Source organism: Lathyrus oleraceus, chromosome 5, assembly GCF_024323335.1.
Source record: "Lathyrus oleraceus cultivar Zhongwan6 chromosome 5, CAAS_Psat_ZW6_1.0, whole genome shotgun sequence".
Taxonomy (NCBI): domain Eukaryota; kingdom Viridiplantae; phylum Streptophyta; class Magnoliopsida; order Fabales; family Fabaceae; genus Lathyrus; species Lathyrus oleraceus.
Genome location: NC_066583.1, coordinates 576,320,985 through 576,334,928, shown reverse-complemented (window position 1 = coordinate 576,334,928; position 13,944 = coordinate 576,320,985).

Below are 13,944 nucleotides of genomic sequence, written 5' to 3'. Positions count from 1 at the left end.
ACAAGTGACATTCCAAGCAGAAGAAAGCCCCCATTATCCATTCACTACAAGTTGTTTGAGGGAAGTCATGTCAATGATGTTGTCATGACATCTTCCAGAAAGGAGCCTGCATCTCAAGGTAGCTTGATTGATCAATTAAAGGAAACCTGCAAGGAACTGGATAATGGTATTAGGGTTGCCAAGGCAAGAAAAGAGGCTTTGGAAGTTCTTATAAGTAGCCTAGAGAAGGAAGAGATAGAGAAGGCTGGTGAGACCAAGGATTCAGATGCCAATACCTCAAGTGAGAGATCCAATGCTCAATCTAGTGGCAGCTCTGATTCTGAAGGTGAAGATGATACTTCTTCCTCAGAGTAAGGGGTAATGGTTCTCCATGTTTTGAAGACTGTGTTGTGATGAAGACTGTTCTGGTGTGGCTGTTATGGAAGCTGGTCCCCCTGCTGTTTTGGATGCTGAAGAAGTTATTGTTTTTTTTAATATGTGTAATTTGTGGCAGTCCTTACTAATGCCTTTATGTAATATTTTGGGCTCTTAATGAGTTTCATGGATTTGTTCATTATCTCAGCTATCACAGCTATGTACGATGATGGTTTGTATCTCCTAACTGTAGCGGTATATTCGTCACTTTATGATTTATTGATTAAATCAAAAGCAAAGCATACAAAGAATCGAGTCGCCACCGCACTTTTATTTTTCCAAAGGAATGGCTAAAAAGCGAACAAAAGCCTAAGAAGTTTTACACATAGAAAACTAATGAAAAGATCAGAGATATGGGTAAGGGGTTAATTACGCAATGGGAAGGTGTTAGGCACCCAAAACGTCCTAGGTACTCCTAGGGAGCCCTTTTCACATTTGTTGTACGAAAGGTTATTTGTTTATGAAATATTTATTGTGCAAACATGGATTGAAAGGATGAGAAAAGAATATACAATTTATTATTTTTGTGTTTGAACGGATGAACCCGTTGCCTACGTACCTTTCCATGGTAGGTAAGGATCAAAACGCCGTAGTTCGGCTAAAAGATTTCCAAAATATGAGTGGATTCATTTTAAAACAAAAGCCCTAAGGTCTTTCGTTATCCACGGGATAAAACTCAACCTTATACAAACAATAAGTCCACCATGTGAGAAAAGCTTCAACTTGCTAGTGAGGGGTTAACCCTATAATAAGCAAGGAAGTCTTACAATTCAATCACTAAGGACAAAAGGTGAGATTAATATCAACCAACTAGGATAAATCAAATCTATGGCCAATGTATGAAAACTTATCAAGAATGGACAAAGCTACAAAACAATTGAATGAGTGAAATTAACCAATTCGGATTTATTCACAAAAGAGTGGTTGAAGTATTATTAGAATTCAATTCAAAGAAGTATTATGAAATGGAGTTTGAAAAAATCAAAGGCCTAAAGCCTAGGTTTCTAATTTGAAAAGAAATGACAATGTTTGCACAATGTTTTTCAAGTTTTTGGATTAGCATGCACATGGAGGTTTAAAGAAACAAAAGGTGGGAGGGTGAGGAAGTAAAAATTCTTAGATGTTCACCTCTTGAAATCATATGTAGATGATTCAAGTGATTCCTTTGGAATAAGGCAACAATGCAAATAAGCAAATGAAAAATGGATACCGGATGCCAATCAATGGACTTATACCAATCTCCTAAAACAAAACAATGATACCAGATGCCAATCTATGGACTTATACTAGTCTCACAAACAAACATGGATACCGGATACCAATCAATAGATTTACACCAATCTCCTAAATCAAAACAATGATACCAGATGCCAATCAATGGACTTATACTAGTCTCACAAAACAAAATAACAAGGATACCAGATGCCAATCAATAGACTTATACTAGTCTCACAAAACAAAATAACAAGGATACCAGATGCCAATCAATGGACTTATACTAGTCTCCCACCATATCATAGGAACAACTGCCAAGTAATGGACTTATGCTTGTCTCCTCCATGGACAAAGCAAAATGCTATAAAGCAAAGTTTATGAAATGATATACACATGATGATGATAAATGCACCAAGGCACATTCAAGCAAATATGCACAGATGAATCAAGTAAGCAGACAATCAAGTCAATTAGCACACACTATATACAATCAATTAGGCTCAAGCAAGGTTAGACTTTAAAGTCAACTGGAATGGGGTATTGTGAGCTCTTAACCCTAACATTGAGAGTTAGGGTGAAGCAGATGAAATGGAGATGAGGGGTGTGCCTCATAGCTCTTATCCCTGGTCAGGGAGAGCTTTAAACAATAGAATGTGTGGGAGTTCAGAAAGTTGGAACTCTTCTCCACAAGTGATTTGACTCTATAAGATCTTGGGTTAATATCCACAATGCATCAACACATGGTGTGAGCAAGGTGGATGACACACTGAATAGTAGGAGATGGACTACACATCTCTTTTATCTACCAATTGCCTCATAAGAGGACTTTTCCTGCTTGGCACAAAAGATAAACAATCACAAGCATTGCCTCTTAAGGAGGACTTCAGACAGGTGCCTACCAATAACAGTAGGTCTTCCAGACTACATGAAGAAGAGAGGTTATACCTAAGTGGTTAAGCAACCAAGCAAAAGCAAGTTCAAAGTGAACTTAAGCAACTTATGTACCTGTGGAAACATAAAGCAAATCAGTACACAATTCAGACAATCAAACAACAGTCAATAAGCAACAAACAATCCCAATGTACAAAATGTGTAAGCCAAAAGTCAAACTCAAATGAGTCAACATCAACCTACAAAACACACAAAGGTTAGTAATCAAAGGCAAACATCAATGCTCAAATGATGGAGCATCATTAACCATGTAACTTGAATGCTCAACCTGAAATCAAAGTTCAAATGTGAGAGGCAAACCACTAGGTCAAAGCCTAGGGTCAAAGATGGAGAAAAAAATTCAAAACAGAAGCTGAAAATTAACATGAATCAACTTCAAACATATCTTGAAACATTCCAAAAGGTCTCACATCAATATCATTAACCAAAAGCATTTCATGATCAATTGAAGTTCAAGGCAATTTTAAAGCTCAAATGTGATCAACCAGAATGAAATATCTCAATTAAATCAGAAATGATTCAAATAATTCCACGAAAATTCATGAGCAATCACAACATTCATAACATGCATCACACAAAAAATCAGGACAATTGGAGATCATTTGGCAAGGCAAACACATCACATAAGTTGAACATCAAAAGGTGTGACACAAATTGTCACACCAACTTAACATGATCATAAAACAGAAATGATAATTGGTAAGAATACCAAATCAACACCAAAATGTCAAGCAAAGAGTCTAGTTTCACCATGCAAATTTTCAGATTCATTGGATTAAAAACCAGCATTTCACAAATGATATAGCAAGGCAAGGTACAAAATGCATACATGTTCATATCCCCTAGCACAAAATGAAATCCAGCCAAGCACAATTTATGGAAAAATGATCAAAAAATAATAGACAGAAAATGCAACATAATGCAAAAAACCTCATAATTTTTGGGTCATTATTCAATTAGATATGAATTTTGTAAGATGATGAAAAATTAAAAAATGCATGTGAAGCATGGATATGAAATATGGAGGGAAAAGGAAAATCATGTGAAGCATTTGAAATAATTGTCTCCGCCAAGAATCGAACACGGAGCGGATTTGAAAATGCAAGTGGCGCGCTGAATGAAACTCAGCGTTTCATTTATGCGCTGGCATGGTCAACAGCGCGGTCAACCGAGCAGACCAATCAGAATGCTGCATGGCATTCTCATGCGCCAATCACGTTGCAACCCTAGACAAACACACAGGCAACGCTTTTATGTTGGCAAAACGAATCAAAAACCGTGGCCTAATCATGAACAACATCATCTTCATCGTGGATCATGAACAGTGCAGATGCAGCAAGAACAATTTCTCCAGAATTCAAAATTAAAGACATCATCATGTAGCATATATCATGGAGGTTCACAATCAAACACGAGCTAAGCATAAATCATCATGTACAATTGGAATCGAGCAAAACAAATTTCAACCATGGAACTTTAAATCAACCTAACTCAGTGAATATTGCATGGAATTTCATGATCTAAAGCTCAGAGTAACCAGCATCACAAGATCTACAACAATAGCATAATAATTTTGAGAAAGGAGAGAATCAATTTGTAACCTCTTGAAGAGCAGCTTTGGAATTCGGTTGATTCAGGTTGTGTAATGGCTCAACAGTTCTTCTATGATGCTTGGACAAGTGTTTGGAAGAGAAATTGCAGCTCAATTGTGCATGATTTTGCCAGAATTTGGATTCACCATTGTTGCTTCAAAGCTTGCATATGCTTCAAACAGGCACGAATTGCTATGGATCTATGTTCAATCTTGCTCAATGATGCTTCAGAAAGATGAATTGATCAAGATAAATGCAATTTGTTTGAAGAAAATGAAAGAAAATTTGAGAGAAAAAGTTTGAGAAATTTTCTAGATCTGAAATTGTGATTGTTCTTTCTGCTGAAACAGTTAGGGTTTTGGTTTTATACCTCCTACTAATCACTCTCTAATCATGCTTAAGCTATTGGTTACGTGGAATTAGCAAAATGGAGTGTAAATGCAAATTGTGATTTTCACCCTATGCATGAAAATGCATGGTGAACAGTGCACGGGATTGATTGAATTTCACTTAAAATGCACTTTTTAAAATCATTGGTAATGGCCAAAAGTTCAAACAATTCACCAAATTTAAATATTGAAATTTCCCTCCAAAAATCCAAGAATTTGCAAATGATTATGTGATGACAATTGATGTAATGCAATGCAAGATTTTGAAATTAGAGGTCAAAATGAGAATTTAGCAAAAAGAACCATCCAATTTGGAGTTTTGGTTGAGAAGTTATGCCCATTTGAATCTTCAAGTACACCTTGCCATGTTTTGATCATATCTCCTTAACCACACATGAGAAATTGATGATCTTGGACTTTTTGGAAATGGTAGAGAAAGATATACAACTTTCATGTTCAACAAAATTTCATTTGAAGCTTTTTTGGTGATGTAATTTGAAGTTGAAGTTAGGCTAAAACCTTTCCATTTTTGGCAAATTCAAATTATAGGTCACTTTCTATTTTTGGAAAGTTTTGACCTGACTTTAAATTCTTCAATGTTGATGTTTGAAATGTCAAATGAGACTTGTTTTAACATGAATGAAGTACTTCTAATCACTTCCCACCTCCAAATCCACAGTTGACTTGGCAGTTGACTTTTCTAGGCCTTCAGTTGACCTGGCAATGTTCTGATGAAGTTCAAGCTTCTTCCACTTGGGATTTTGATTCAAAATTATAACATAGCTCTTATGAACTCTTGATAATGATTGTGGTGTCCAAATTCTCAAGAATGGCCACCATCTATTGCTCAATGAATGCCTTTGACTGTTTTGACTGTTAATTGCTTCATCTGCAAGATAAGGGTTAGATGACATATTTTTGTACTTTTGGTTAGTGGTAAAAAGAAATGAAATGGTATACAAATGCAAAACATGCTTGGTGATCAAGAATCACTCTCAAAAAGATAACCAACCCACAGGGAAAGAAGCAAGGTGCACAATGATCCTTGAGGCAATGCAATGATATGATATGATGCCATGAGGGATCTTAGGGACAAAATTGGGGTCTTACACTAACAATTATGTTTTAACATTTTTAATGTTATAACATCTGATCTGACATTCTCTGCTAGGCTAATTGACATTTATTTTGTCTAATTGGTCACCTTTGGTCAATTTTGACTAAAAAGGGGGAGAAGTGTTGATGTGGGAGCAGTTAAAGATGTGGAGCTGTATGGAGATTTATGTGCTAGTGAATAGCTATTATTGGAGGAGATGTGTTTGGTGTAAAACATAATGCTATTCTATTTACAAATGTCAAAGGGGATATCTGATGTAGTGCACAGGTGATGTTGAAGCAGATGTCAGAATGACATTCTGATTGTTATAGGTGTTGTTATTATTTAAGGAGTTTACGTGGTGCACAAATTTAGGGGGAGAAGTAGTACCCTTGTGCATTTGTGTGTCTTACTAGTTGCATCTATAACTAGTAATTTTGTTTGTGTTGCACAAATTTAGGGGGAGGAGAAGTACCCTTGTGCATGTGTGTATTACTAGTAGCTATAGCTAGTAATTGTGTTTGCTTTTGCTGCTGTTTAAACTATTGTTTAACTGCTGATAATTTTCTTGTGAACAAAAAGGACAGATATATGTTTTGGCCAAAATTTGCCAAAGGGGGAGTTTGTTGGTTCTAAGTGTTGGCAACAATTTTGGTAAAACAAACACAAGATGTTGCATGTGATGTCTTAACATAAGATATCTGTGTACCTGCTAGAGTTTAATGGAAAACATAATTATGCATGATTGTTTCAGAATGTCATACACCATGTCATGGCATATGATATTATGTACCTGCTGGAGTGTTGAAAAATAATTATGCAGGATTGTTTCAGGATGTCATACACAATGTCATGGCATCTGATATGTATGTACCTGCTAGAAATTATAAAAGGAATTATGGAATTATGCAGGATTGTTCCAGGATGTCAGACCCGATGTCATGACATTCTGTACATAGAATATTCAGTATGAATGTCTGGTGTTTTGTGATTGCGCATTTAATGGCAATCTATGTATGATTGAAGATCTGATTTGCAGGCGCATTCAATCATTGATTACAACCTGATTTACTTATTTTCCAAGGAGATCTAACCAGCTGTCATGAGGAGATTTAATTGGAAAATAGATTTGGGGTTTTCAAGATGTCCAAGCCCAGCTGAAAGCTTCTATAAAAAGGGACTTGGAAAACCTGATTGAACACATAACCAATACTGAGCGAAATACTGAGAGAGAGCTAGGGTTTGTGTCTTGTTTGGTCGTGAGACTTGTAAGCCATTCAAGTCAACCTTAGATGATTGAATTTGTCTGATTTGTGGTTGTAATTTGTCACTCTAAGCTTGTAAGCAAGTGTGTGTGTCTACTTGATCAAAGCTGTGAAGCAAGATCAAGTGTGTGTCTACTTGATCAAAGTTGTTAAGCAAGATCAAGTGTGTGTCTACTTGATTGAAACTGTGAAGTAAAATCAAGTGTGTGTTATTGAAAAGTGTTTTCTTTTCTCAAGGAATTATTATTTAAAATCACAGGTGTGATTGTAGGGAAGTGAGTGGGTTCTCATATCTAAGAGTGCTTAGGTAGAAATTGCACGGATAGAGATTAGGTGAGAAAGACTGTAACTTGTTGAAGTGTACGAAGAGTCTTTGAACTGATTCTATTTTAGTGAATTTCTTTCCTGGCTTGGTAGCCCCCAGATGTAGGTGAGTTGGACCGAACTGGGTTAACAATTGCTTGTGTCTCTTGCATTACTATTCTCTATCTTTATCCTGTTTGCATTACTCAGATATTAGTGTCGTGACATTACCTTCGACATCTCATATCTGATATCAGAATTTCATTTGTGTTTGTCAAGACCTTTGAAGTCTCATGCCTACATACCAACAAAGTGCAATGGAGGATCAAAACCTCGTAGTTCGTGATAAAAATTCCCTTCTTTGGATTAAGCCTTAAGCAAGCAAAATAAGCAAATAATAATCCATGTATCATATGAGACCAAAGTAACCAAATCAAGTCTTTACAGAGAAGTCCAAAGTCATAGGTATCGAATGAACTCCAAGGTCTTAAATCACAAGTCCCAAAGCAAAGTTCTAGATCCTAATTCTAAGTCCATAACCCCACAATGATGCCAAGGATAGGAACCACAAGTCCATGAGTTAGGAGAAACAAGTTTCTTTTTTAGGGTTTTTCCTATTAGTATCTTCTTTACAATGATAAAAAGGAAAAGTCCAAATGGACAAAGAACAAGATGACATAATCACCAACAATATGATATGAAATGCTAAACATAAAGTATAAAGTAAATAACGTAAAATAAAGGCATAAAGTAAATGACATTAGAATAGAAGTTAATACAAGTGAAGAGTTATTAAGGGATGTTAGTAAAGATGAAAATATGTTTTTGGTCATTTTTTGGAGAACACTCATCTATCCACTCACAAACATGAAAATATGAACCCATACATCATTTGTGAGAAGGGATCCAACTTGGATAAAATCAACAAGTATGCCACTGTTTACCTTGAAAATTAGTAAACAACCGCTGATCTTCCAAATTTCTAAATTTGGTTATTCACAGGATCGATCAGATTGATCCTAGGACACATGCTAACTATTTTTAAAATGAATTTTAGTAATCATGAACACTTCGAAAGTATTAGTGGGACTAGTGATTAAAGCTTACGGTAAAAAGCTAATATGAATTAAGGAGAAAAATTGTAAAAGACTATGATGATAACCAAGTGGCAACGGTAAGTGTTCGACACAAAGAAATATTAAGACTGTTTGAAATAACGAAGTAAAAGGAGACTGTTTGAAATAAAGAAGTAAAGAAATGTATTTCTGGAAGAAAAATAAAGGTGAATTGTATTGCTTTAAAATAACTAACAATGGTGTAAACAAACGTATATTCTTTAATTTACGGTTCCTCTTCACACGGGTACTTGATAAATTTACAGACTTTGTACACACTTTGACACACCCAGATCCTAACACTAAGACCCTTTATTTATACTTAATCGAAATAACCATTCTAGCGGCCCTTCAATCACGTCGAGACACATGGCACCTTGCATGGATGTAACTATCCATTATGCCCCCCGTGTACCTTCAACAGTTTCAGATAAGAGCAAAGTTCCCTCATTTATTTGAATTTTGAATCTCCAATCGAAAACCGTCTTCAACCATTTTAAGAAATATTTCTAAAGTCCCAACTGCACGCTGACTCTTATTACCCTTATCCAGTTGAAACACCTCTACCTGGTCGAAACATCTCTTCCTGGACGAAACATCTCTACATAGGATTTCCCTTTTGGTAATTCTTTAGTGGGCGTCAAAATTATGAGCTGACAAATTGCCCCCCAAAAATGTTATTTTCGACATATGAGAGAAAAAGACATTTTTTGAGACCATGCTTCAACGCCTTAACAAGTATGACATTGTGCCAAGTGTTCCAATGTTGCAAAACTTTTCAGTTTCTCCAACTGTCTGGTGACGTCAGAGTCATCATTACCTTTTTCCTAACCACGTCTCTTCAGCCCACAACCGAATCTTTTCACTCATCACGTTTCCTAGATTCTAGGAAATCATGGGTTCAAACATTAATTAACATCTCCATCACACTGCCTAAGGAAGACACGTGTCCCACTAACTTATCAACCATTAATGCTGACTTGAAGCGTTTTCTCTTCCAAGCACGCCTATAAAACCCACAAACTTACCCATTTCACACTTTACTCTTTCTGAACTCCCAAATGCTCTAGCTTTTTCTCTTCAAACAATCTTCAACCAAAAAACCCAGATTTCTCTCTTTCAATCTCCAACAGAAATGACAACTTCAAGCAAAGCTCCTAAAGAAGTAAGCGTAGCCATCAAGACCACATCTACCAAAACAAAATCTCCCAAGAATATCTCAACACTTCCTCTTTTCACTACATTGTCTACTCCACTAACGATAGGTAACCAGCAATACATACCAGAGCCCAAAACGGAGGAACAACGCAAAATCTATGCTTCTCAGGTACTTATTCCCGTTTCTATTTCTGGAAAGAATCATGCATTATCTGGACCTCTAACTGATTTAGACATTGACTCTAGTAAGCTTAGAAAGTATTTCCCTTCTTATCACAAATGCAAGCCTATAGGGCAAGCATAAAACCCTAGAACTGGAATAACCACCACTGAAAACCCTAAGGCTAGTGAGACCATAGATTTAAGGTTTATGAAAAATGGATTCAGAGTTTTCCGTGCTACCCCCACATTTAAAGACCCCACTGATTATTTAGATTGGTTAAAGAAAGTAGAGAAAGCTAAATCTCAGAATTGGAAAGACATAGGCATTTATGACCTAATCATGTTGTCGAAGATAGAGTTCGAGTATAGCACCTCTATGTTGATTTCTTCATTGTACTTTTGGGATAGTTAACAATATATTTTTCACCTTCCTTGTGGTATGGCCACGTCAACGCTCTTCAACTTGGCTGCTATCACAGGGATAAAACCTATCGGACATACCTACAATCCTGAAATCGATGTTGTGGACACCATAGCCTTTTTGACATCCCGAGCAACATATTCGACTCATATAGCCCACTATCATGACAAAGATGCTAACAACATCTCCAACGTGGAGCACATAGATTTCTTGGCCTCGTGGTTGTCTCACTTTGTCTTCTGCTCGAAGTCTTTGCAAGTTGCCAAGAAATATCTTACCTAGGCGAATCAACTACATGCTGGACATGATATTTGTCTAAGCTAGATGATATTGACCAGTCTCTATGATTCATTGAACGATGGAGTCTCTCAATTGAAGAATTTGGGAGAAAAAAAGAATCTTCTCCTTTCTGGCCCTTTTTAGCTATTACAACTCTGGCTCACTGCCACCTTCGAGGCTAGTCTAACGAACAAAGGCCTCGTTGACGAAGAAGCTGAGGAGGTTAAAAACAGAAGGTTCGAAGGCATTATACTGGCTCAGTTGACTCCCAGTAACGAAGGACAAGCTCTGCAACCAACTTTCATGAGCTACATAATGATGTTCGCCAACCACCATGTTTTCACTTCGAGCATGGCCCCCTTTGCTTTCAGGAAGTACCGTCCAAAATGGTTTACCAGGACCTTCCTATCTCCATCCAAGAAACAAGAGACATAATCTTTACTAATTTGGGAAGCCTTCCTGACCCCCAGGATCCTAACCCTTCGATTTAATCCTTCAAAGGTTCAGGTTACTTTGATCACCTATTGACCCAACCTTGTCGCTCAACAATTTGGGTTAATTCAGGTTCTTCCGAAGTGCCTGTATGACAAAAAGGGTAGCCTCCTTCTCTATAATGCAATCCACAATGAAGCCACTGCCCTCAAGCAGATAGCCAGATACACTGGCAGGACCCAACTTACTCCTTTTAACTTCGAGCCTAACTTCCTCTGCACTCGAGAGTTTGGGAGATGGTGGAGTAAATACTACATTGAAGAGTTGTGTGATGTCTCTTCCTTTATACAACTCTTTGACAACGCTTTTCTTCTTGTGCAAGAAAAGATCGGGAAAGGTACTTACACGTTTATCAAAGAAATCCAAACTTTTCAAAACTACTTTGAAACTGCCTATAGGCCTGATGATCTTAGTCGAATCATCCGCGAAGCAGCTGTCATGCTCAAAGAAATTTTTTCAAAGAAAATGGAAAATTTAAAGATTCCTAAGTACGTTCCTTATGAGAAATTCTATGAAATGGCTTTCGAACTTTTCCCCCCAAAATTTCCTCCACTGCCTAATGCTGACTTTGGAGTGGCCCTTGCCCCTCAATTTCCAGATTGGTTTATTTATGGAGACTCCATTAAAATAGTTCGATAGCAGTTCCAGAAAAAAGCTCAGCGGGTGGTTGCGACTAAGCATACTCTAGACAGTTTCAAAGGGCATCTTCATATAGGGATCGAAGATGTCCACATCGAATCAGACATATATGAAGGTGTGACACAAGAGGTTTTCTCGAAGCACATACCTCTTTTAGGATATTTACTCTTAGCTAACACTAACTGCTTTATGTTATTTTCATTTAGCCATCAGGGTTCCAACTAAGAAACCCACCATCAGAAGACCGTTCAAATCGAAAAATGAGGGAGGTAGCAAGCCTACAAAGGTATACTTTTGCCTTCTTATTTATTTTTTGCTTTTGTTATGTTTAATGATGCTGACATTCCAATTCTTAACTCAGGCTGCTTGAAAACCTCCTCTAAGCCCCATCAAAATCCAAAAACCTGCAGAAATCCCCGTCATAATAGAATTTGACGAAGAGGATCTATCGCCGGTTCTCGACCTGACTTCCAGGAAGAGGAAACAACAACCGAAGGTCACCGACACTTTGAGCCAACCTCCAGCAAAACTCCCGAAGAAAAGGCCTTCTGCACTTACTATCCAAGAGCCTGCTCCTGAAGAAATGGTAAAGATAGCGGCGACCCAAAGTGAGAGTGACAACTCCAGCCCTGGGGTCGAAGGTGATAAGGTAAAACAAACTTCACTATGCCTTACATTGTTTATTTACCGTTTTCCACCACTCATTGTTTCAATTATGTTGATTTTAGGGTGGCGCAAGTGTCACCGTTCGAGCCAAAACCACAACTTCTTTCGCGCCAACTTCTATAGCGGATGTCTTAAACAGTGTTGGCGAACCCACTTATTGACCATGATCTGAAAAAGGATCCATGAGTGAGATTAACCAACCTCCTTCTGGTGGCCTTGATACTTCACCACCAAAGACTGCTCCTCACATTCCCACACCAGTGACTCCGATCATGAAACTGCTTCAATTGAAGAAGGTGAGGCTGGAGTGAACCCATAACCCATGGTGGTGGATGCATTAGTTGAAGATGGAGACAATCATGGGGACGATTTATACAACGTCGAAGGAATAACCAATCCCCAGGAGGAAGATGGCAACATTGTAGATACAGTGATGGAGGAAGAGAACAAAGGCAACCAACCCCAGTCCCTGATGATGATAAAGGCTCTGAAGAGAGGGAGGCTCATACAGGCGAAGGGCATGATCAAAACCAAACTCTTGTCACTCCAACTATTGCAATTATTCTGACGGGCGAAGTGTCAATAAGTAGTACTGGGGGCCTTTCTACAGAAAGACTGACTATTCTGAAACGAAGCCAACCCCTTGAATATTTGAAGGCTATGTTAAGCTGTAGGGAAAGTTCCTCCGAAAAAAGCCTTAGCACTGCTTCGGTGTCTGAATATCAACCTTCGAGCACTCCTGCAGATGAAGTGCTTTCTAAGATTAAAGACAAGATCTTTAAAGGTGACTTGTTCTTGCTGCTGTTGGCTAATCCTTCTGCCCCCTTAACCTTAAAGGCTCTTCTGAATCAATTCGACCTGCTAGAAACTTCCCCTGAAGTTGCCAATGTTATATTGGAGATAGGTACTATGATCGACCAAGCTGTCGCAGATCATAAGCTTCTACCTCAACTAGCAGAGGAGATCGAGAAGAAGTCTGGTTTTGAGGCAACTGCCTGGGATGCTACCACTGAGTCCACCAACAAGGTGATGGAATTGGAGTAAACTAAACAAAAGAACAAATAGAAGATCGAAATCCATGATCGTGATATTTCTTCTTTGAGGAAGCAAATAGAAGCACTTCAGGCAAAGATTTCTGAGGCAGAAAGAAGCAAAAGCAAACTCTTAGAGTTTGATGATGCCTTAATGGATAAAGAGTTGGAATTCGACATGGAGTTTGTCGAACAGGCTCGAAAACTTGAGTCTGACCTCAAACTTTTCCAGTCGAAGAGATCTTTATGTGAGAAACATCTGGGGCTTCTTAAAGTAAAGTACCTTCAGATCAAGGCCAACCTTCCTTTCTAAATTTTTAGCCTCCTTTCCATTTTGTTTATTTTTGATGTAATGAGACAAATTTTAATTGTAATGAATATTAACCCTTTGGGCCTTCAAATCAAATGTAAACCATTTTGGCTTTTTTACCATATTGGCTCTGATTAACTTATATATATAACTATTCGTCTCTTATTTTTATCTCTTGGAGTACTGGTCTATACTTTTTTAAATATTTCCCATTTACTCTCAAAGTCCTCTTGTCTTCATTAAGATCTTCAATTTCATAGGCACCATTAGAAAATACTTGCAAAATCTGAAAAGGGCCTTCCCATTTTGGAGACCACATCCCTAAGGTCCTATCCTTTCGATCCATTGGAAGGATCACTTTCCAGACCAAGTCTCCAGGAAAAAATCTTTTGACTTTCACCTTCTTTTTATAAGAGTTCTCTACTATCTTCTTCTGCCATTTTTAT